The following is a 25341-nucleotide window of genomic DNA, read 5'->3' on the forward strand; positions in this document are numbered from 1 at the left end:
AACATAATCCCGCTGATGCCCTAGGCACGATTTGTCACACTCGACACACAGACTCTCGACAGGGCTAGTGCGGAAAGCGCCGCATGAGAGGCGAAGGCCAAGATGCAGCACTGGGTCGAACATCTTCAGTGCTGTTTTTGTCGCCGGCCCGTATACGACACTGCCGTAGTCAAGCCGAGACCCTACCAAGGCAGTGTAGGGGCACGGCAGAAGTTGTATGTCGGCCCCATAGGATTGGTGTGAGAGGAACTTAATGATGTTCATTGTTTTTAAGCATTTGCATTTAAGCTGTTTGGTATGCGGAATTAATGTAAGCTTTTCGTCGAATAAAATACCTAAGAACTTGTGTTCCTTGTTCACAGGAATCGACACGCCGTTAAGAGAGATGTCTGGGTCTGGGTGGGCCCCACGCTTCCTGGAGAACATAACACAACAGCTCTTTCCAGGATTAAGTTTAAAGCCATTCTTGTCGGCCCAGCCGGCAAGTTTCTTGACGCCGAGCAGGGACTTGACATTCCCAGATTGACATTATACATAATTTAAAGGATATATGGATGTCGTCTAGATGCATGAAATAAGAGATTGTAGGTGGCAATGCCTTTCCAAGGCGGTCATCTTAATTATGAAAACAGTACAGCTCAACGCTCCACCTTGTGGCACGCCATTTTTTTGCACATGAACCTTTGACAGTGCACAACCAACTCTGACGCGAAAGGTTCTCTCTGACAAGTAACTAGCAATGGTGTATTACCCGAAACACCGAATGACTTCAGGTCACTGAGGATCTCATAACGTCAAGCGGTGTCATAGGCCTTTTCGAAATCGAAAAAAAAAGTTAAACAAAACAGTTTGTGAATGAAGGCAACCTTAATGTATGACTCTAGTGCCACAAGTTGGTCGTTCGTGGATCTCCCCGCCCTGAAGCCTGCCTGTCAGCTCCGGATGAGACCATTGGGCTCCAAAAAGTACACGAGCCTCCGGTGCAGAAGCCAGTGCTCCTTTCCTTATCAGCATAAAATATTGGAGCCTGACGCTGAAATATTTAAAGAAAATGCTCAGAAAGGTTTGCGGTTTTTCCTAATATACAAGGTGATCAATGTTAAGTCGACAGATTTTTTAAAAATTAGGCACTTAGATGTATGTGAAGACCACCACTACACCAAGGTTATGCGCCAAGGGGGACACACAATGAAGTGGTAACCATAGATGTCGGCGGCTTAATTAACCAAAATTGAATAATTAATTGTTTAGTGGCTGCAGTAAGCAGGCATGTTATATTGAAGAGTTAGAAGCAATCTTATTTCTACGCAGTTTTATTTGGCAGAATTTTTCTAGCTCATTCGTACTCCGAGATATCGAACTGCGAAGTTTAATTGCTGTTCGCATGATTACGCATGCTAGACATTGAAGACCTGCGCAAAGCTCCTCCCTTTTGCGACGTGCCTGCTGTGTACGGTGCTTAGAATGACAACGGGGTGGAGGTATAGGCAAAATTGATAACTGGCACCCTTTCAGTCTTGGCTAGCCTTATCGCAATCTGCACTAGGCGGAACCTCTATCGGAACACAAAACAAAAGGGAGGAGCTTTGCGCCGGTCGTCGCTGTCTAGCATGCGCAATCATGCGAATGCCAATTCAACTTCGCAGTTCGATATCTCGGAGTACGGATGCGCCAGAAGAATTCTGCCAAATGAAAATGCGTAGACACACGATTGCGTCCAATTTTTCAATACAAGCATGCCTGCTTACTGCAGCCACTAAAAAGTTCATTATCATATTTTAGTTAATTAAGCCACCCACATCAATAAATACCGCCTAACTTTGTGTCCGCCAGGGCACATAACCTCACTGTAGAGGTCGTCTTCCCGTAAAGCTAAGCGCCTAATTAAAAAAAATAAACTTGTCATTTTAATTTTGTTCACTCTGCATTTTATCTTTCCTATAGATATAATTGGCATGTAGGGACGCAAGTTATGTAGTAATCATGCAACATGATGAATATGAAATATGTAATCATCATCATCATCATTAACAACAACAGCCTGTTTAGGTTATTTGCAGGACGAAAGCCTCTACCAGTGACCTCCACCCGCTTCTGTCCTGCGCTGCCCGAGTCCATTCTTTGCCTCCGAATTTGCTTATTTCTTCTCTTCATCGAGATCTAATTAGGGTGTAGATGATGATGAGGGTGTATTATTGTACAATTGCACCTATTGATGTACAAAAGCACGTAATGTTATATGAAGTGCTGCATAGCTTGATATGATTACTTTATGCTAGTTACATGTTTTTTTTAATATTTCTGTCAGATTTCGCACACCAAATAAATAAATAAATCTGATCTGATCTGATCGGGGGGTTTAACGCGCCGACGCAACGCAGGCGATGAGGCGCGCCGTAGTGGAGGGCTCCGGTTTAATTTTAACCACCTGGGGATCTTTATCGTGCGCCGAAATCTCGTACACACGGGCGTTTTTGCTTTTCGCCTCCCTCAATAAATAAATAAATAAATAAATAAATAAATAAATAAATAAATAAATAAATAAATAAATAAATAAATAAATAAATAAATAAAAAGAACATTTATTACATTTGTTTGACTTGCCCCTGTCTGCATCTGTTTACTTGCATGCAAGGGCGTTTATATACGATTCCCTCCCTTGTTCGAACTTTCCGAGCCGCCTTTTTTGACTTCAGTGTAGGCAGGTACGGCACAGACGACTGCGACGCAGTGCGATTAGGTACAGGGCATTTCGTTCTTGTTCTCTCTGCTCATAGCGCGCCACAACAGTGACGGACATGACGGAGCAGGCCATCGGTATGAGGGTGAGGAAGCGGCTTTACACGCCGGGGACGGCGCGTACAAATCCCTCGGAGTTCGACACGGCCACAAGGGGCAGCTTCTCCTCATGCCCTGCCGTCCATTTGTTTCTGATGTCGTCCCGACCGCTCCACTCACACCCACCTCGCTTTGTCCCCGCGTCCACGCTGGTCGGGATGCTTCGCGTCGTCGCATGCCCAGTCATTACGCGAGGCGTGGCGGCGTAGATGCCGCAATCGTCGCCTCTTAACCTGCACTCTTTGCACAGAGCGGCTTACATCTAGCGCAACACTGAACGGGAGAACTTCTTGCCCCAAAATATTTTACGGGAACACTCACAGCCTTTATGGGGTTTACATCTTGACTCTATCGTTCTTCTTGAGGCAAGCAAAGTAGGAACCTTTGAATGTCTCCGACCTGTTTGCACCCATTTCTTATTAGGTATCGCTTGGAAAGTTCTAAAATTCACTCTTTCGCATAGCGGCCGCATTTACAAGATAGTATTTCACGTATACATTCGTTTAAATTGGAAACACTGGTTTCATGCCATTTTGGGGGTATACGATACCCGTAAAAAAAAGAAAAAAAAAACCATGCAGGGGCACTGGCAGTGTCATGCACCGAAAACAATGGCAATGATAATTCGGATGATGATGACGCCTCACTGTGCTCCCCCTCTATATCACGTAACAGAGCGGGTGGCAGTAACGTAAACAATGTATCGGCGCTTGCAAATGAACATAATCGAATTTTTTTCCGGACCTCCTAACTGAATAGTGTGCATGTGGTCGCATGGGTTCACCTAGAATTTGTTTTCTCGCTCTGTTTCTGTTTCTTTCTCTCCATCCACACATACACATACGCACGCACACACAAACTTGTTTTAGAATACTCAAGGTCGCAATGCTGTGGGAAGCAGCTTTGTCAGGCGAGACCAGAATGCATCGGCGTAGATGATGTGCATTACACGGGACCAGCTTCCACAGTGTGCACCAAAATATACAAAACTTTTTGATCTAAAATGTCTGCATTGTGCGGGAAACTGCCTACTGTACCGTGAGGGTGCCCTGCGTGCTGCGTCCCGAAAAATCCGGGAGTTGTGTCCTGTGACAGCGACAGCGGAGGGGCGTGGTAGCGGCGGTCTCATGTGGCGTCGAGGGGGAACCATAGTCTCAATTGAGAGGGCACCGCGACGCTGCCGTGGAGCTCGGATGCGGCGGCAGTCGCGGAAGCGACGGTAACGCTTATAGCGACCCACGGAGGCTCTCCGCCCCACTCGCCAACGGCGCTGCTCCCCTCTCTGGGCGGCCGCTGGACTCTTCATCATCCTCCACCCAGCGAAGCGGCACCGTGGGTTGCCTCAGCGATTCCTCTGCGTTTAAGTGACGCGGGCGTCGTGGAGGTTTTGGAGCGTGAGGATAAAATTTCTGCTCCCGTTTCCGAGATGATTTCTCTTTCCCCCGCCATTCCCCGTGCCCGTTTTCCTTTTTTGTTCTTTCGGTCCCGTTTGCACTCTCAGTAACAGCGTTGGTGGCGGCGTTTTCTCTGTCGGGATTAGAGTCCTATCTATAATGCATCACACACCGTGCTCTGAGCTCGCAATGCCCTCTCGGGGGAGGGGGAGTAAAAGTTAAATCCCAAACAAAACAAAACCTTGAGGAACAAAGTGAAAGCCACTACAGCAGAAAGAAAATTTTGCAAGAACCAAGAGACGAAGCAAAAAAGATTAACAATCTGTGTTTCCTAAGTGATACAGTGCGGATAAGCAATACGCGCGGAAAGTATACCATCTGTTTAAATGTGAGAAGTGCTCCTGCGGCTAGAACCCCACCCCACCGGATGAAGATTGCTGGGGAACAACAGCTCTCATAGTCCCGCGGGTGCCGGGCAGAGAGCGGCACGTGAACTTCGGACGCGATGAGAGAAGTACAAGGTCAGGCAAGCTGAAGCTCGTTCGTTATGAAACCGGCAAGTCTTCGGCTCTGGATACCATGAAAACACGGACATAAGTTTGCGGGAAGCGAGAACATTTGGAGCCAAGTGAAGAAAAAACTGAAGCAATCGTATTCCTGTGAATCGGGCTTAGAGAAGGGTTTGAAAGGTGCATTTAAACGTCCCAGGGATGCATAACTCATAATAAAACACCAGCCAGCCCACACCGGCCTTTACTTGATGGGCGTGGGCCGGGTGTCAATCAACCCATCTTCTTTTTTCTTCCTCTAGCACGCAACCACGATGGATATATATGCGAGATTATCTTAAAATTCCTGTCGTCTGCGGGAAACGTCTGTGCGTCAAAAACTTATTTTCAGCTCCCCTGACTTGTGAACAGGGCAAGTGATCGGTCAGAACAAATGAAATAGTCTTGATGGACGTTTCATTCCTACAAAAATGATTCAGTAACTATAAGTAGATAGATTGAGATAGAGAGAGAAAAAAAAAAAAAACTTTGAATGCGAACGTTGGGGTATTGGTTTAAACAAAAAGCACAATTAGATGAAGCAGGACGGTATACCCTACCCAATAAAGCGAAGTCAGTTTATTTCGCACTCTGCCACCCCACATCCGTGCCGCATCGGTTTTTTTAATAATATCGGCCGCGTCTGCGCGAAATTTTCCGGAATGATTTATCGCTCGCAGCGATGACATATTCAATGGGGAGTGCTTTTCCTGTTGCGGAAGGTCGGAAAGATTGAAATATCACAATATTTCGCTTTGTTTACGAGATGCGTGCCTTTAACGGCGTTTTGCATTTTATTAAGCGCCGGCGGAAGCCCGACGAATTGCGTTTCTCTAACGTTTTTTTTTTTTATGGATTTCCCAAATCGAACCACGTGAAGCTCTGGTCTTTGTATCAGAAACGGAAATGGGTCGACGCGAGCTCATATGTAAATACGCGACAAAAACTAAAAGAAGAAAATCAGAAGACGTAGTAAGAATTGTGGCTATCAATGATGGCTTCAAAAGATACAAGCACGAAGCTGCCGCTTCATATTCGCATTTGTAATCCATTTCGCTATGCTATCTCGCACCCTATCAAAGTAACTCACAGCGGCTGAAAGGCCGCGGCGTGGCGCTAATAAATTTCTTGCCAAGTAATTTTTCCATGCTCAATCTTTTCTGGAGAATCACACAACATGCAAGAAAACATACCCGCCCTTGAGCTGTCAAATATACCCAATTAGTGATCATTAAATCACTCTAATTGCTCTTCGCTGGGATAATAATCATTCTAAACTATAAGCTCTATCGAGAACCTATTTCTTTGTTGTTGTCGTAGCTCACAAAATCGGCGATCTAATTCCGGCAGCATTTGGTAAACAAAGTGGAATGTACGCAAGGCGGCAGAAAATTAAGCAGTTGTTTCACCATGACGACGTACGAATATCCCAGCGGCAAAAAATTAGCAGTGGCTTCGCTCAGCTATGCCAGGATATACGTAGCGTAATCTAAGGTTCAGCTGGTTATTCTTAGCTTTCCTAGTTGTCTAAGATTAGCATGATTATCATGCTTACTGCTGCTTCAATGACGCACACACGGGGTATACGCTTTATGTGACGCGTGTATATTTATCAAGCGGCTCCGGCGCCGCGTCACCAATCGCCCCAGAGCTAAGCTGGTTCCGCAGGCGCACGCCGGTGTTGCTGCGACGCACGGGGCCAACCCCTCCCATGATCATCAGGTGGACCGGGCCGCCACGTGCGGAATGGGCGCGTGAGGTGCGTGAGAGACGTTGAACAGCGAGCAACGTTCTGTGCGCCGTGTGACGTCACTGCTCCTCGCGCATGCGCAGCACGGCTCTCCAGGAGCCACGCGAAACTGCTCAACCTCGGCCAGTGTAGCTCACGCTACAAAAGACGAGACTTTATGCAACTGCGTTTCTAAATGGCCTCTTGATCTGCCGACCACGACGCAATCGGAAACGGTACATAACTAAGCGGGTAACAGCTAGGAAGGACGGGCTGTACGTTAGCGATGCAAAACAATTTTCCGTAGCGCTTAGTGGCATGTAATATCCAGGCCCGTGTGACAAAACCCTGAAAAAGACGATGAAAAGAAATGGTGGGGGGAAGGGCATAAGACGCCATTGGCCGCCCGGATGACCGTATACTACGCTCAGTGGATAGCCCCGGCTTTGAAATCACGATTCTCACTCCCATGCGGAGAGCTATAAGACGCCGGTCATTTCACCCGCGAAGACAGCGGAACCCCCTCTTGTCCCGGGCTACAACACTTCAGACTCGCCTGGGGCTTCGCTTCCCCGGCTTTCGCTGGAGCCGTAACTTTTAATCTGGGCAGTAGTTAACCACGCCGTTCTGCCCGGCGGTGATAACATTTCTTATGGGGTTAAGATGTTCGTTAGGTCCTGGGACGGCACGCTGCCCGGTGCCGGACGGGCGCCGCTTTTGTGCGGGAGGCCGTAAAGAACGACGCTTTACGGCGGCGCCCCGACCTGGGCGAGGGTGCGCTGTCCCGTCGCTCCCCTTCCCTCGCGGGGCATTTTTTACCCGCCGATTGGTTCCGTTTGTTTACCCTCTGTTTACGGGGAGACAAACGGCTCGAAATCTAATTTATGACCCTCGAATCCGAGTTTACGGTCTATTGTGCGCAGGTCCTAATTTCCTGCGCGCCGATGAATGGAGCAAATATGGCAAGCAGGACCATTGGCTCCGCGCTCTGTGAGTTGCTGCTCTTAGCGGCCGCCGATGCAGACACAAACGAAATTAGTCCGCCCGGTGAAATTGCCGTCGCTCGCTCGTACCGGGCCTTGTTTTGTTGGTAATAGGTTTGCCCTTCGAAGCCTATCGGGGCTTTAGTGCTTTTGGCGCACGGCCTCCTTTTGTGCTGGCTGACATGATGGGACGGAGTGAACCACCGCCTGCTTGTTTGGTATTACGGGCTCCCCTGGCCTTCGAGGCCAATTAAGAATTTATCAGGCCGTTAGAGCAGCTTTTTGTTCGTCCGAACACCGTTTGTCACCGGCTCGGACACCATGTGGCAGTTGTTTCTGCTTGGGTTACTGCTCGCAGACGACGGATCAGGGCACTTACTCCGTGCTCGTGCGTAATCGGTTTGTCGAAACAGTCGCGCGGCTATTATAAGTCCGTGTTGAAGCGGGTAGGTCTGGTTATCTGGCGTTGGCCGAGCGCGGGTAATGTATAATGCTTAAACTGACTAATGCCGCCCCAGAAACACCGGTAAGCACGGGCTTTCGCTGCTCACAGAAGCGGCGTCCATATTTATTGGACCGATAGTGTTTGCTCTGCGCGACGTGGAATAGCTGGCACTACATCTGCGCGACCACTTCACGATAAGGCGTCTGTGCATTTACCCGCTCAGTTCCCGTTTCCGCTGGTCTTTTTTCCCCTTTATCTCTCCACTGGTTTCTTGCTTGAATGAGTGCTGTTGTTTATTTATTTATCTCCCTAGTTTTTCCGGTTCCCTACCTTGCAGCCACTATATATGTAAAAAAATATACTGTGAAAGCGCGGTGGTAGTTTTTAGCCTCCATGTCGGTACAAACAACAATTACATGCTAGCGGTGATGTACACAATTCTGCAGTGTTTAACCCATGAAATGCCGCCTAGTCAATGGGCACAAGTACCACCAAGCTTTTGAAGCAGCCCGGAATTTTCGTTTATGATGGACTGAGATGCTCTTTATTCAATGCGAAACAATACGTGAACAAAGGGGCCCAGGACAGTGACAAAATTAAGGTTAGTTTTCATCCACCCAAGTTCATTAGGGCAAAATCCTTAGGCATAGTCATCGTAGTCGTCGGTGTCAACACGACTGGTACCAAAACGGCTGCCGCTGTAAAGGAAAAAATAAAAACACATTTGGATTGATGTGGAATTTGAACTAGAGCACTGCATGAACCCGGGCCGGCCCGAACCCCGGGCCTGACACAGACCGCGGGCCGGGCCGGGCCGCCCGAAGTAGATTATCGGCGCGCCCAGGTCGGGCCCGGGCTCAGTGCCGCGGGCGCGGGCCAGGCCCGGGCTAGACGCCATGGGTTCGGGTCGAGCTCGGGCTTGAATTCATAGGCCCGGGCGTTAATAGTTCCGACGTGAAGTGTAGAAAAGAGCATAAAAATGAACATTTTCAGTTTACTTTTACGCGCTTCTTCATGTTAGTTGTTTACATTGTTTTAAAAACGTGTCTTGCTAGGTCTGATAGTCACTATACTGTAATATTTAATGACATATTATGTACTGCATCAAGATTTTATATTTTGGTGTATAACATATCAAAGATACGGTTACAAGGAATGCCCTAGCGGGGAAGGAATTAAGACACCCTGGAGCTGTGCACTTATGTCCCTGTACGTGGTTTTAGATGTCGAACCAATCTAGATGCGGCTGCCGTGGCTGCGAATCAAACTCGCGTGCTAGAGAAGCGCCACCGCTTAGCAACGACTGCAGGGAAAATATTTCAACCCACGCACATACTCTTGGGTTCAAATGGGGAGCAAGAAATTTCAGCAATACCAACTTGTGACCGAGACAAGCACGAGAAGTTGCCAAGAGTCTGGTCATCAAAGGTGATGGTGTCTCTCGTGTAAGAATACGAGCTGTTATTACGCCGATGTGACGTGAACTGCAGACGGTGCAAGCTAAACTACGTGCACTTTTAAACCCTCATTTTTTGCGTTTCAGTTCATGGCGTGCTTGGACAGACTAGATGCGCCGTCTGATTTCCCGCTACGAAAACACTGGACCAAATATAATATACAAATTTTCTTCAGCGTCTAAGACCGGGCCCGGGCCGGGCCTTAGCTTGATACGACGGGCCTGGGCCGGGAACGGGCTAGGCTCACTTATGAATGCCCGGGCCTGTACCGGGCCCCGGTTCGGTGTTACGGGCCCGGGTCGGGCTCGGGCTTCACAAAGAGGGCTCGTGCCGGGCTCGGGACACAAAATCAGGCCCGTGCAGTGCTCTAATTTGAACTTAGGTCACCAGAGTAACAGCCAAGTGCGCTAACCACTGACATAACCCGGCTGTTTTGTTGACTGAGTTAACCCAGCATCCCACCAGAATGGACTGAGATTCAGCCTGATGCGTGCCCAGTTGCAGGTGAACGTGACGGCGTGTGAGTAGGAAAGGTGCACGCGGAGCAGAGCGGGACTAAGCGGAAGCTGCAGAGTGTATCGCGGCCAGTATGCGTGCGGGAGTCATTCGCGTCGAAAGGAGAAACGAAAGCGATTAAAAAGACGAGAACACAATGTTGCAATAAAAAAGTGTTTGACAATCGCTAGGCTTTGCCTCCAAATCACGTGAGCAGACTGAAGTTCCCGAAGAATTTTAACAGCGGTGATGTAAATGGCCTTAATATGTCGTTCGTAACGCGCAACGCATTAAAAATGCCAAGCAAATGCCGAGCGCTCGGAAGTGCGGGCCTCGTGATGACCACCGAGCGCCCCCGGCTCGCGCAGTGGCTTTAGCAGAAAAGAAGAGAAAAAAACAGGCGAAAACCACGAGGAGCGCCTAGAGTTGCCTAGCAACCAACAACGCCCCAGCTGGCGCAACATCTGCCCCACGGAACCTCGACGCGACTCCAGGAACGCCGCGCATGCGTCATGCACGTACGTGCCACCGCTGCGCCTTAGCCGTCGTGAAGCGCTACCGCGCATGTAATGCTTGGCATGAGGAAAACTACGATATAGATGCATATGACGATGACTACTACTAGCACAGAGCAAAGCGACGACGGAACATGTAACTAAACAATTTCAAACTTGAGCATGTGCTTGTTATGTGTCCTTCAGTGCTCAACGAGAAAGAAATTCTGCAATTCTGCAGCTTCCCTATATTTCAAGCAATTCGTGCAAACTTCGCCAATTTTTTTGTGGTTATCTTGTTAATAATCAAAATGTTATTAGCGAAAATGAACGTGGGAATTTGCTGTGAATAATAATTAGTACATTCCTAAGATATTGATCGATTGCCGGTCATTCAGCAACAAAATCACCACGAGTGCAATGACATAAAAGACGGCATCGTAGGATGGAGTTCTGTGTCAAAAAGCTTGACATGGCGTGCTTTTTTTTTTACCCTGAGTTGTAAAAAAAAAAAAGTCATCAAATCTCACGCGAACACCCACGTGCCCCCCACTTCGACAGCCGCCCACTTGCCCGACGTGCTTTTGCGGGAGTGGCGAACACCGCTTCGAAGTGCCCCGCTGAGTCAAGTGCGAGCCGCGAGGCCTCGTTGTCGTCCAAATCAGCGGCCCCTCATTTGGAACAGAAGTGTCGCCCCGAAAGACGCCACCACCGCCGCATCCCAGTCGCGCCTTCATTTCCCAAGGGGCACTGATCCCGGCGGGGAGGCGGGAGGCCGACGCTGCGAGTCAGTAGCTCCGGGGAGCGCGATTGAGGCGCAGATCGGGCGGCCCTGAAAACAGTCTCGTATATTCGCGGACATAGCACCTCGTGGAGAGGTAGTCGATCAAAGGGGACATGTATTAGAGACTCGGGAGCGCACCGGCAGAGCTTGAGGGGGACCTTGCCGCTGCTCGGAACCAATAGAATTACTGCAGTGGAGGGGAAAATTCCCCAACATGTCACACATGTAGGAAGTGCTGCCTGGAAGGTGAAGCGTCTTTCCATCTTTTGTAATTCCGCTCGAATGTACATGCGCAGAAACGACGATATTGGTTGTGTGCAGGCGTAGGGGCACCGGCTATATGCTGGGCATCATACCATGACTGGTTCTGTACTCTGATAAATCTCAAATGACTCGTTACCGTTACTATTAGGAGGAGGAGGAATAAACTTTTGAGCACACCTGGATGTGTTCAGCCTCCCTATGTCCAGGAGGCCGTGAGTCCGAGATGAGTCCAGAGCTGGTTGTACCAGGGCTTGCTCTTGTGCTGAGCTGGTCAGCTTGTCCTCCCACTGCTCGGGGCAGGGGGATAGGGTGGGGTTATGGTGGTGAGGACAAGAGAAAACAAGGGGGTAAGTGGTTAGAGGTATGTGACAGTGCGGGCAGTTGTAGGGGAAAAGGGACGGACGGTGAGATGTAGTAGAGGATGGGGTGGTTACAGAAGGTTTTAGTTTGCAGGCGGTGGTAACGGGCGCGCACTCTAGTCCTGTTTTAGGCACTACAGTCAAATCTCGGTACAACGAACACCACATTAACGATCTTTTCAGATTAACGAGCATTTAAGAAATCCCACGCCGACTGCTTATAGTTTTAATGTAAAATTATTTCACTACTACGTACTTCAGAATAGCGAACTTTTTCAAAATAACGATCGTTTTATTTAGTTCTGTGTCATGTTAACAACGCCTCAGCACTACGAACTCATGTTTTCAAGGCCGGAGATTCTTGTATTTCCGTTAAACAATCGCGGAAACCGGAGCCGTATGCTGAAGAGGACATCTTACAGAAGAGGACATCTTGCAACGTGCTCCACGGAATGCACGAGCCGATGCGAGAGAGAGACAAAATAAGGTGAGGAGAGGGGGGAAAATGAAGCATGGGTGGCCTCCTTCGCCCAGACAGCCGCGGCCGCGCTATTCGCGCCCCACCTCGAGTTTTTCTATGTTCCACTGCTGCTCGGGTTGCTCGCTGGATCATCACGGACATCAGCGGAGCTGACCACACAGGACAATCTTCAGAGCATGAGCGTTCAGGATGAAGAAGGCAGCGAGGACGGCATGAACGACGATGCCTCTGAGGGTGCCGCGGCAGCACTCGAAGACTGCAACCAGCACGTGACGACTGCGGATGTGCTCGACAGCGTACTAAAATCGCACATTTCCGGGGAAAACCGCGCGGCCACGGAGTCAGTCCACAGGAATATGGAAGAGTTGGAGTCCTTCCTGCTAGGAAGCTCGTGCTGCACGCACCAGAAGAAAATTGCCACCTACTTTAAACAAACGTACATTGTTTCATGATCACTTGTGCATTTTTCCTGCAAAATAATTTCAAGGATGCACAGCTCTACAGGTAGGTCGTTTTAGGCATTTACATTTTATTTGTTGTCTGAAATTTTGCGATTTTCGCTACAACGACCTTTCAGAATAACGAGCAATTTTCCGCGGTCCCCTGAAGTTCGTTATATCGAGATTTCACTGTATAGTCGTTCATGCAAATTTGTATCGATCAGGAATCGTAGGAGGGCTTCTGTCGCCTTCTGCGAAGTCAATGGTGGAGACCGATCACCCAAGATAGGCTCTGCTGTAAAGGGTCGATTGTCCAATCGGCTGAGCGTGGTGGCAAGCACGCTTCTTTCCGACGAGTATTCGAGGCAGCGACACAGCACATGCTCTATAGTCTCTTCCGCCCCAAAGGCGTCACAGTGGGCGCTGCTGGCCATCCCCATGAGGAAAGAGTTGGCTCTCGTGAAGGCAACTACCAACCACAGTCTACAACGTAAGGTTGACTGGGGTCGAGACAGCCCCTACGGAAGGCGCCGCTGGAGAAGGGGATCGTTGATATTAAGGGTTTAAAAAACTGCGAAAGCGTTAATTCCTAATTGAAGGCCAGAGAAGCTTTGCTTCCACCCCGCATTCTCGAAGCGCTTCATCGTCTTGCTGCTTGACAAGATTTGTTGCGTGATCCGCTACCGCCTTGCGCTCTGCGATGACATCGACCTGTTTCCTACGCGTTGCGTCGCTGCTCGTTCCCGTGACATTTCGTCCTGGGACAGGCACAAGCCCGGCACTTCTGCACGCAACCAGCGCCATCTACAGGTTCGTCCGGAACACTCTTCCTTTTTTCTTGATAAGCAGCGAAAAGAACTCCACTGCTCGGCCTCAGTAGCCTAGGAATAAAGTTTCGGGTTGACAGGCGAACGGCCTGGGTTTGAGCCCCAGTAATGCTAAAAATTTTTGCATGGAGTGAGGACTTTTTTATTGTAAAATGTTGATTGATTGATTGATTGATTGATTGATTGATTGATTGATTGATTGATTGATTGATTGATTGATTGATTGATTGATTGATTGATTGATTGATTGTAGGGTTTAACGCACCAACGCAGCGCTGGTGATGAGGCGCGCCGTAGTGGAGAGCTCCGGAATATTTTAACCACCTGAGGATCTTTGACGTGCGCCGAACTCTCGTACACACGGGCGTTCATGCTTTTAGCCTCCATCATAAAGGCGGCAGCCGCGGCCGGGAATCAAACCCGCAACCTCGTTCTCAGCAGCGCAACGTCTTAGCCACTTAGTCACCGCGGCGGGTGATTTGTAAAGGGTTGCATTGCATTGTGTGTAAAATGTTGCATTGTATTGTGTGTAAAAAGCGGAGCATAGACCTTTAAGTCAATTCTACGCATTTTTTTTCCGCAAATAAGGTGTTTTGCTATGTCGCAGGTCGGTTTATGTACGGGACCCAGGATATCATATTGACATGTTTAAATAACGTTGGGCATTACACTGAAAGGGCGGGGCTTGTACCTATCTCGGAACAGAATATCGTCTGGTTCCCTTTCGCTACTTGTGAGTTAAAGCGCGTGCTATGATACGCTTGGCGTTTCAAAGACAAGTAGGGGCTCAGGGAGATAAACTGCAAAGCAGAGTGCCGCAAGCGCCAAGATTATTAATCCCATCGACAACGCGACGCGGAAGCAGAGAGTCTTTAGCGTTCAACTTGACATTCACGTTTTTTTAAAAGACGATAGTCTTTCTTGGGATACTTAAACGCAGAAATTTTGGTCTGTCTCTATGTCTCTCTGTGACTCGATTCAGCCACCCAACCTAAGTGAACCAAAAGCTGCGCATTATTCTTATATGCCCTCAGCCAAATCTAAACATTTAAGTCCGGTGTCAATGTCCATACTTGTGAAGATTGTTAAACAAGAACATGAAATTACGCAAGTATAGGGCAGAAAATCAATAAATGAGTGATATTTACAGTGGACCTTTATAAATATTTATGGATGCTTGATTTTTGCGAAACGAATAGTACATCAACTGAAGAAAAAAAATTCACTCCGTCGCCTGCTGTCGCCCGCGCCGCTGTAGCTTCTAGCGGCATTGTAAGAAATCAAGCGGCAACAGTTACGGAAGGTCCCACTAGTTCTGCCTGAAACGCATGTGTAGTAGGCCAACGTGGTTCTATAAACGTTGAAGTAAGGCGCCTCGATTCACGCGCGTCTCAGCCGTACGGCAGCGCTGGCATCGAGGAAAATGGCCCAGTTGAACGCGGTAAATTTAGATTGACTTGAGCAAACCTCTAGCGTGTTTACCTTGAGAGGAGCGCAGCGGAAGAGGAACAGCATGAGCGGTGAGCGGGAAAGCAAAGGGAGGCATTTACTCGGCAAATGTCGACATTTGCAACGAAAGGAGCACATACGCGGCCAATTTTTTCTTTTATTTACAGCCTGTATGGAGTAGTTGGGTGTCTTCAGACTTTTTCCGAAACCTGCGGTGAACTACCAACAAATTTAATTTAGCGGAGTATTGCTTTGGTACGCATAGCAGCGTACCAAAGCAATGGTTTATTAACTCCGTTTAGAACGTAATTTATACCACGTCCTGTTATAATGCATCCTTCACTAATATGGACCTCAGGTGACGTAGTAACAAAATTAGTGCTCGCAGAGTGAACCCATTTACATTTCTCGATAGGCTCTGCGGAAATAAAAAAAAACCCTTGGGTCTAGTTGAATAGAAGTTTCAGAATTTAATGCAAATTTATATCGTTCCTGTTTGCACGCGATTGTTTCTTCAGTGGAATGGTTCAGCACAAAAACTTTCATATTTCGGTATTACCTGTGTCCCCTTCAAAATGTCCCATCCGTCGACAAAAAAAAAAAAAGCGAAAAAAGCAATTTAGCCTCAAACGCGTGCGAGATATATTACTTGAAATGGAAACGGCTAGCCCCGCTCAGAGTCATCATGCACATGTGGCACTGCAAGTAATATGTTTCATATCGGGAATATTCGCTTTCATGTGGAATAACTGATGGCCTTATTATACACACGTCAGAGACACATATGAAAACGTCGATCAGATTTCTGCATTGCAGAGTTCTACTCTGGTTCCGGTTATTTTGACCGATCCAGAGGAATTCGAAAGCAGCGGCGGATTCAGCGAAATCTAAAAGAATTCTGACTGACTTTTAGTTTAACGCGTGCGTCTTGCGTTACACTTCTCGAAGCCCCGAAGAAGAAATGGGGAGCGGTAATCTGTTTCCCGGAAAGCTGATCATGACAGAATATGGGCGAAGCAGCTGTTCCTTGAATACATTACCACGGCCCCGCACACGGAAAAATTGCCTTCGAGGGAAACATCTGGGCGAGCGAAACAGGGTGGGTAAAAAAGTGCAGAGCAAGCAAGCGCGTGCACAAGGAAAAGACGACCGTTCAGAGGATAGCGCATGCAATGATGCACAAAACGTTGCTTGGACGGGCACGCAACAATGATGCAATGCAGATGCACAATTTTCACATATTGCCGCGTTCACGGATAGTAAAAAAAATTGAAGCTCAGTTGCCAAAATAAGTCATTGCCGACGGGGAAAAAAAAAATGACAAACATGATCATAACGGCGTCGGGTCGGGTAGAGCCCACTAGACTTTTTCTTGTATAATAAAAAAGATTACCAAACAGGGATCGTCGTGCTCTACGACCCCGAACAATGTCATGCCCTGTGAGTGGAACCTGATGCTTTGAAATAAGTCCCCAATTAGAGGCCCTCGAACAGCACCAAAGAGTCCGGTATCATGTATACGGTACAGCCTTTCCACGCAGAAAAAGGTCGTATAAACCTGTTTGGATGAGTCTCGCTGGATCGAATTCAAACATGGAACTGCTTTCTAACCCTATGAAAAGATCGCTTTCAGTCCCTGTTCTATGGCTCGGGGGTATGAACAAAGGATCAAAAAAAAAAAAAAAAGCTTTCCCATCGAGCAGGTTTCTTTTTCTTTTCTTTTTTTTTTTTTTTTTTTTTGCTGCTGCTGCTGCATGTCTGCAGTAGAGTACGTGAACTCCGTGCTCCGCTGTTTCAGTGCCATTCACCCGTAGAGGGTTGAGCAGCACGTGTGCGCACCCTCTTAAATTTTTTTTCTGTCTAACCTTGCGCTCAACAGTGATATGAATCTCAAGAGATGCGGTCCGGCTCCGCTATTCAAAGCCTTTCAAAGGTGAGCTCTCTCAAGCGCAGATTCCGATTATCTAAAACTGAGAAGAGAAGAAAACGAAACCAGGGCCATTCAAGGAGTTGGAGGCGGGCCGGGCGCTTGCGAATCACTCTCAGAAGGGCCCTAAAAATTTGTTTTACGGCCTTCGAAGATGTCCGCGCGCCGCATGCGCCCAAATGGTGTGAGATCGGCGCTCGGAACGCTATGCGCACGCCCGCTTACTCGCACGCCCGCTCACTCGCACGCACGCACGCGCGTACAAACTCGTTGAGCAAACACCGTTTCTTCCTTGCCGGCTCTTTCGCAACAAGACGGGGTCTGGCGGAGCCCTATGTTGTAGTTGATACCACGTCTCCCAGTTCCCGCGTGGTTGAGCCTAGAGTGCGTATACGGTTCGACACAGTGGGGAGGTTTCCAAGGGCCATTTTGATTTCATTGTTTCGCCTAGCGGACACAGCGGGTTTGCACTGCTCTCTCACCCAATGAGAACAAAGTAGAGCTGGAGCAGAAAAGGCAGGACAAAAACGCCGCGAGCAACGGAAACCATCCCCACGTTATTTTTAAAATTTTTGGCGACGCTTGCTTCATTGGGCCTTTCGGCCATTACTCCTGCGCCAGAGCCGCCGCGCTGTTATGGCTATGTTGAAACGACACGGTCCGCTAAATGGAACGTACGCCGCCGGCTAAATTTTCCATTGCTTCGAGAAAACTGAACTGAAGGCCCGATACAAGCGAAACGAACAGGGCGTCCACAGAAAAGGGAGAGAAAGAAGCAGAGAGATGAAGCTCTCTCACGGCGCTACCGGGATTAATTAACGATTGTTTCTCGAATGAGACACGTCGGCCACTTTTGTAGAAGTACGTTCCTTTTGTATCAGCTAATTTACCTCCGAAGCGCTGGGGCCTGAAATAATTTTAACAGCAGTGTGGGTCTTAAATTCGAGTAATGCTAGTATCAGAGACAATATGAAACTATGGGCTGATAGAAAATAAATCTAAACATTAGGCGTGACAAATTTGCTGCGCGTGTGTATCAGGTCTGTTGAATACGGTTTCGTGATTCATTTTCTATCTGGCTCACAGAGAACTAATTAAAAAAGGGTGTGTGGAGATCTCTTTAGCTTTATTTTAACGCAATCATAAGGCTTCGGCGCAGTTTCATAGCTGGTCTCTGGCTGGGTTTTGTAGCGTGAGCTACACTGGCCGAGGTTGAGCAGTTTTGCGTGGCTCCTGGAGAGCTGTGCTGCGCTTGCGCGAGGAGCAGTGACGTGTCACGGTGCACAGCTGGCGCGCCGGAGTCGCCTCCACCGCCGACAGGATTGGATTGGATTGGTTTGAATTGTTGGGTTGGGTTGGATTTAATTGGATTGGTTTGGATTGAATTGGATTGGATTGGAAAGAATAGCAGACTTTGAGTCCCCGGAGATTGTCCAAATTTCTGCCGAACTTAACTAAACAGAAATAACAGCAGGTCCCGCTCCCCCTACAATACGATCCTGTTGTACCAACCCTGCCGAAGAGCAGTCTTAGGCCTCTATTTTGTCATTATGTAACTGTTTAGCTATTTCACTCTACCCAATGAATATTTATGTTAAGTTCGTATTATTATTTGATGCCGAGAAACAAACTATAACGAACAAAAAGTACCCATAGTCAGCCGTTTAAAGCCGAACATTTTTCTGGCCTTTTCTTATTCCGCACCAATCGGCGTTTAGACCACATAAACGAGGATCTCCTCAACCCTAGTAGAATAGACCGCAGCTTAATTAGTAGGCGACATATCACACCTAAGACGCGTAGCAGGTAAAAATTAATTTGTATTCGAGCAAAAATGGTGAGTCTTCGTGCTTCAGCACGTAGCTGATGCTTCAAATTAGAAATAGAACTGCATTACTCTAACTGCAAACGCGTGTCACGCTAAACAGCAGCTGAGCGCAGTATACCACAGGTATTTACTTAACGCCGTAGGGGTTAATGCAATGACTGGGCTTAGTTGAACTATTGCATGCTTTTTGTATCATTGGGAAAAAGCACAGGCAGGTTTACCACTAAGTGTGTACGAGCCCAGTACTCACCTACGGGGTACTCACCTATGAGGCAGAAACTTGGGACCTCACTAAAGGAGTTCAAATAAATGTGAGGACGACTCAGCAAGCAATGGAACGGAAGATGATACGTGTAACGTTGAGGGAAGAAGAGAGCGGAGTGGGTCAGGGAACAAACGCGTGTTAAGGGAATGCTAGTAGAAATTAAGAAGAAATGGACGTGGGCACGGCATGTAATGCGAAGGCAAGATAGCCGTTGGTCATTAAGGGTAACAGAGTGGACACCTAGAGAAGGCAAGCGTGGCAGGGGGCGGCAGCAAGTTAGATTGCCAGATGATATCAAGAAGTTTGCGGTGATAAATTGGTCGCAGTTAGCACGGTACCGGGATAATTGGAGATCTATAGGAGAAGCCTTTGCCTTGCAGTGGGCCTAGACAGGATGATGATGACGACGACGACGACGACGACGATGATGATGATGGTATACGAGGATCTTGCCACTTATTTGCTTGCTTCACTGCGAATACCGCCGAAAGGCGATAGCCTTCAGCCGCCTCTACCACGTAATAACCCTCTGCTCTGTCGTCCTCCCGCCTTTCAGGCTTTTCGCCTCCTCTCTCGTTGCCCCCAGTTGCCGCGGAGTGAGATGTTATGTCATGTGACCCTGAGCGCTCGTCTCCGCAGCCGGTGCAGGGCGGTTATAAAATTCCTCAGGGCGCCTCAGTGCGCTTACGTGCTTTGAAGGTGAAAGCCTGGCGATGCTTGCTGACGACTTCTCATCTCCTACATTGTATTTGCGTCCAAATCTTGGCTTTCGTTGCTCTGTCTTTTGGCGCGAATTTGCACGCCACGGCTTCCCCATAGCCAGAGTTCGGCGTGGCTGGTGTGCGCCCGTTCGGCGCACGTGCCATCACGATAACGCGTCACGCGGCACGCGCTATTCTATAACTCTTAGGTTTGCAACTCATTATTTTGCGAAATGGGTGCATTACCCCCTCAAAGCCCCCTATTTCCGGCAAATCCCCAGGTGGGTATGAACCCGGAAGACAGGGTAGCAACACCAACTTGTTCCACCGCTGCCGACATACAGGGCGAGGGCAGTGGTAACGCAAGTGGCCCCTATTCTAGAGACCCGGGGTCAGGTCCCGTGGAAATTCAAATGCGTTTTTTATTTACTCTTTATAGACACGGCCATTTTCTCTACTGTCAACAAATACAGCGGCGGCTTTTAAAGACGATAGTCTTTCTTTGGCTACTTAAATGAAGATATTTTGGTCTGTCTGTCTGTGTGTCTGTCTGTGACTCGATTCAGCCAGCCGGCCAAAGTGAAACAGAAACTGCGCAATAGTCTTATATACCCACAGCCAAATCTAAACGTCTAAGCCCGGTTTCGATGTTAATACTTGTCAACAGTGTTGAACAAGAACAAGACATTATGCAAATATAAGGCAGAAAATAAATACATAAGTGGCATTTGCAGTGTTCCTTTATTTAAAAATTCATGGATGCTTAGTTTTTGCGATACCAAATAAAATACTACATCCACTGCAGAAAATCGTCGCCTGCTGTTGCATGTGCTACCTGGCGGCATTTAAAAAAGTTGGCCGCGTATCTGCTCCTTTCGTTGCAAATGTCGACAAAAGACGATAGTCTTTATCGACTTTTGCCAAGTAAATACCTCCCTTAGCTTTCTCGCTCACCTCTCATGTTGTTCCTCTTGCGTCGCGCTCCTCCCAAGGTAAAGACGCCAAAGGTTTGCTTAAATCATTTTAAATTTACCGCCTTCCACTGCTCCAGACCGGGTGTCTCGATGCCAACGCTGCCGTACGGCGCAAACGCCCGTGAATCGAGGCGCCCTACTTCAACGTTTATAGAACCGCGTTTCCCTACTCCACGTGCGTTGCAAACAGAACGTGGAACCTTTCGTAACTCTTGCCGGTTGATTTCTTAAAATGGCGCAAGAAGCTATAGTGGCACTTGTCTACATATGACAGCTGCAGGACTTTGTCCATTCTGCACCACTGCCATTGGGGACGTGAATGTGCAGCACCTGCTCTCGTCCTGCCCGGGATTGCATCAAGTTCGTCTGCGGCACCATCGTGCAACCGGTCTCCACCCTGGCCGCCCTCCTGACCTGCAACGCTGGGTGCATGGACCATGTCACCGACAACTCCTGAACTTTATACACGAAACTAACTTGTTCGTGTTTCTGTAAGCGCCTACATCTATTATGCCGCAGGACAAACTTTCGAATTAAAAAAAAAAAGCTATAGTGGCGCGGGCGACAGCAGGCGACGGCGGAGTGATTTTTTTAGATGCAGATCATCTGATTCACTCGCCTTGTCCCTCCGGCGTCGTCGTCGTTGTCGTCGGCGTTGTCCACCCCTCCCCCATTCTCCTCGCCGCGCCAGCTGCGCTCTCCGCCGCTCACCCCCTCTCCCTCCGATAGCGAACACTCTCTCGCGAGGGGCATTGGACTGGATTCGATTCGATTGGCTTGGCTTGGCTTGGCTTGGATTGGATTGGATTTGGATTGGATTGGATTAAAGTGGATTGTGTTGGATTGCGTTGCGTCATAGCCGCGGCACGTTGCGTCATAGCCGCGGCAGACGCGCTGGGGCCAGCGCATGTGCAGTACTCTCTCTTCCGCGGTTTCCTCTCCTTCGGGCGCGCTGCGCATATAACCGGTGTGCCGTTCTCCGGCAAAGCAACATCCACGCTTGGCTCAAACACCTAGAGTCCACGCCGCTTTGCAAGTACGCCATCGTCGTCATCGACTGGGACCGGCTTACGCAGTCCCCTCAACGTTATGCGCGCTATAAAACGCGGTCCCTTCGCCGCTCCGCCTATGCGTCGCATCTACACAGGAGTTCCCGCGAGGGGAGGTGGGAGTTTTTTTTTTTTTAATGCAGAGCATTTCAGTAATTCACGATGTCACCCGCGTTGGCGTCCGTAGTCCGCACGCTCTCTGCGCATGCGCGTCGAGTCGAGGCGATAGCGAACACTTTCTCGCGAGGGGCATTGGATTGGATTCGAACACTCTCTCACGAGGGGCATTGGATTGGATTCGATTGGATTGGATTGGCTTGGCTTGGCTTGGCTTGGATTGGATTTGGATTGGATTGGATTGGATTGAAGTGGATTATGTTGGATTGTGTTACGTCATAGCCGCGGCACGTTGCGTCATAACCGCAGCAGACGCGCTGGGGCCGGCGCATGTGCAGTACTCTCTCTTCCGCGGTTTCCTCTCCTTCGGGAGCGCTGCGCATATAACCGGTGTGCCGTTCTCCGTCGAAGCAACATCCGCGCTTGGCTCAAACACCTAGAGTCCACGGCGCTTTACAAGTACGCCAACGTCGTCGACTGGGACCGGCTTACGCAGTCCCCTCAACGTATATAAGCGGCGGAACGCGCGTTCGGAATTCAGTCAAGGGCGTCTTTGCTTGGCTTTCGCTTGGCGTGACGCTTTGCTTGACTCGAGTAGATGCAACGCATTTACTCGAGTTCCCCCCGTGGGAAGATGCGGGCGGCTTTTTTTTTCTGCAGTTGATGAAGCATTTAATTTCGCAAAAATCAAGCATGTATGACTTTTTATAAAGTAGCTGCAAATATCACTTCTGTATTAATTTGTTGTCTTATATTTGAGTAATGTCTTGTTCTTCTTCAACAATGTTGACAAGTATGAACACTAACACCGGACTTACACGGGTAGATTTAGCTGTGTCTATATAAGACTATTGCGCAGGCATTGTTTTACTTTGGCCGGGTGGCTGAATCGAGTCACAGACAGACAGACAGACAGACAGACAGACAGACACAGACAGACAGACAGACAGACAGACAGACCAAAATTTCTGGGTTTAAGTAGCCCAAGAAAGACTATCGTCTTTAAAAATCAAACGGCAACAGCAATGAAAGGTTCCACTAGATAGGTTCCGCTTGTAACGCTGGTTGAGTAGGCCAACGTGGTGCTATTAACGTTGTAGTAGGGTGCCTCCATTCACCCGTGTCTCTGCCGTACGACAGCGCTGGCATCGCGGCACCCGACGTGGAGCAGTGGAACGCGGTAAACTTAAATTGACTAGAGAAAACCTTTAGCGTGTTTACCTTGGGAGGAGCGCGACGGAAGAGGAAAAGCATGAGAGGTGAGCGGTAAAGAGAAGGGATGCATTCACTTGCCAGGGGCGCCAGTCGACTATCGTCTTTCGTCGACATTTGCAATGAAAGGAGCAGATACTCGGCCAAATTTGTTCCGGAATGGAACACCTGAGGCTATTGCCTTAACAGGGGTGTGGTACAGCGCGTGTGTGCGCAGCCGAATGGGTCCGCCTAAGAATACGCTTGAGCAAGCGGCCATCTTATCAATTTATTGCCCCCAATTATCTTATTCGCTATGCCGTCATTTTAAGACTCGTCGTATGAGCACCGGACAATTTTTTTGTGGTGCTCTTTCCAGATATAGAAGCCAGGATGTCTGTTTATTCTTAATTCAGCCCCCTATTCTGAGATCATGTTGTGCCTCACCAATTTACCACACTGAACCTCCTCAACCTTAAGGTTTCTTACAGGCGTTTCCTTATCCTATACCGGTGTTGTTAAGACATGTATTTCTAGCAATGACTCAAATGAATCTGCAAGTTGCCGGTTGTCAAGAGTGACCCGTTCTTCTGTGTGTACAAAGACATCACCTGCCTTTCCGTTTTGCGTTTCTACCGGGTCGCTTGAAAAAAGGAGCAACTTCATAATCTGGAGCAAACGATAAAAGTAGCGGTCATTTCAACGTATGCGGCCATTGCCCGCTTCTCAACTCTTATTCAAGCAGAATGAAGAAATGCAGACTGCTCACACAAAAAAGCTTCTGTACTCTCTACGTTCATTCTAACAGAAAAGGGCAGTCATTCAAAGCCAACAGCACGGTTTGTTTTTCGCGCCCCTATATACTCGTCTCTACTGCATGCAAGTTCACCATGTCCATGCTATATTGTAGCAGAAAGCGGGGATTCTTGAAACAAGTGTAAAAAAATAGCGGCCAGTTCGTTTTGTTATTTTTTATTAGTGAGTGACTGAGCTTGTGTTTTCTCTTTCATGGGCCGTGCTTCAAAAGCTGGCCCAAGAAAAACACGGCCCAGATCACTTTGTATTCCAAAGTTGCCTCCTTGAAGCTCTCGCCACTCGAACACAGGCACCACCTTGAGCTTGAACACTCTGAATTTTGATAAGACAGACCCAGCGAGCCCATAAGAATAGCAACAGCCAGACGGCGGCATTACGTGATTGAGCATCACGGCACCTCCTATTGATCCACGATCGAGGATGGGCAGCCCAGCAAAGGGCTGTGTGCTCCGAACATTATCTGTTTATTTTTGTTTACTTGGGTTACTTGGTGTTGGATTTTCAGCCTCTTTGTGTTCACTTTTAGCGGTACTGGCGCCAGCTCGACGTCAGTTTATCTCAACATCGACAAAAATACAGCTTCAGTCGGGCTTGATGCTGCCGGAAGGCGTCAGCCTTCGAGGTTCTTTGGCGCTAAAAATAAAACAAAAATCATCCGCTTTTAGGTATTTACTGCGCTAATTTGCAAAATCCGTGTCACCTTTTCAGAGGAATGCCTAATGCCGACTGTACAGAGTTAAAATTCCGAAAATTAACTTATCAGAACGCACCCTTGGCCGGTAGGGTAGCCTCGTAATTACTTCACCGAAACTTAAACCACCAAAGTGGCGTTTAAACAGGCACAAAAGAAGTTCTGTAGAAAAATCTGAGTTTTTCCCTGCACAAAAAAAAAAAAAAAACAGTTAATGACCTGCCTTTCCACTAGTGATTTCGTGCGTACAGCGGAGCGCCTTCACAACTGCACCCTTTTAATGGGCCCTTCTTAAATTTAATTCTACACAGTATTGATTGACAGAATTTTATTTTCCGACGCCGTGAAAGACATGTCCTCTTATTTACGCAATAATGATTTATTACGCTACAAAAAAGAAACATTTATCCCGGCATAAAAAAGTCCGAACAGTGGCACTGATCAACGCTTTCACTTATTATTGTTGTGCTAAGAAGCGCTGCAAAAGCCGTAGTTACTGCCAGATAAAAACAGGACTTCGTTATGTGCGTGCTGCAGCTGATACCTTTCATGTGCGAGGTATATGTTGGCGGACACGGCAGGCTTTTGAGCGTCAAGTTTGAAACCCTGGTTGAATCGTATATTCTGGGAAAAAGAATTTCTGCCATAACCAGAGCCTAAAGACGAAACTACCCTGACGAAATATTGTAATAGAATAAAGACACGCTAGTCACATAGCTGTTGGATTCAGCAAAATGGGAGTGCACCCGTCATCATTGTTGCTGACAATAATGTGGATAAGTATAAGCCAATAAC

The 25341-nt window shown here is 48.2% G+C and overlaps 1 protein-coding gene and 1 long non-coding RNA gene across 4 annotated transcripts in view; both read right to left on the reverse strand.

The window, feature by feature from the left end:
- The window catches only part of LOC144178374 (hemicentin-2-like), an 813819-nt gene that overhangs the window by 110398 nt on the left and 678080 nt on the right, over positions 1-25341 (reverse strand). The gene's annotated exons all lie outside the window — the stretch shown is intronic.
- The window catches only part of LOC144178373 (uncharacterized), a 306850-nt gene continuing 289959 nt past the window's right edge, over positions 8451-25341 (reverse strand). For all 3 annotated transcript variants that reach the window (XR_013324000.1, XR_013324001.1, XR_013324004.1), the window contains 2 exons: positions 11609-11718; positions 8451-8635 (listed from right to left, as the gene is read on the reverse strand). This is a non-coding gene — a long non-coding RNA (uncharacterized LOC144178373). The remainder of the gene's footprint in view (positions 8636-11608; positions 11719-25341) is intronic.

The sequence above is a fragment of the Haemaphysalis longicornis genome, unplaced genomic scaffold (genome assembly GCF_048455015.1).
Source record: "Haemaphysalis longicornis isolate Haplotype H1 unplaced genomic scaffold, Haemaphysalis longicornis Haplotype H1 scaffold_4, whole genome shotgun sequence".
Taxonomy (NCBI): Eukaryota; Metazoa; Arthropoda; class Arachnida; order Ixodida; family Ixodidae; genus Haemaphysalis; species Haemaphysalis longicornis.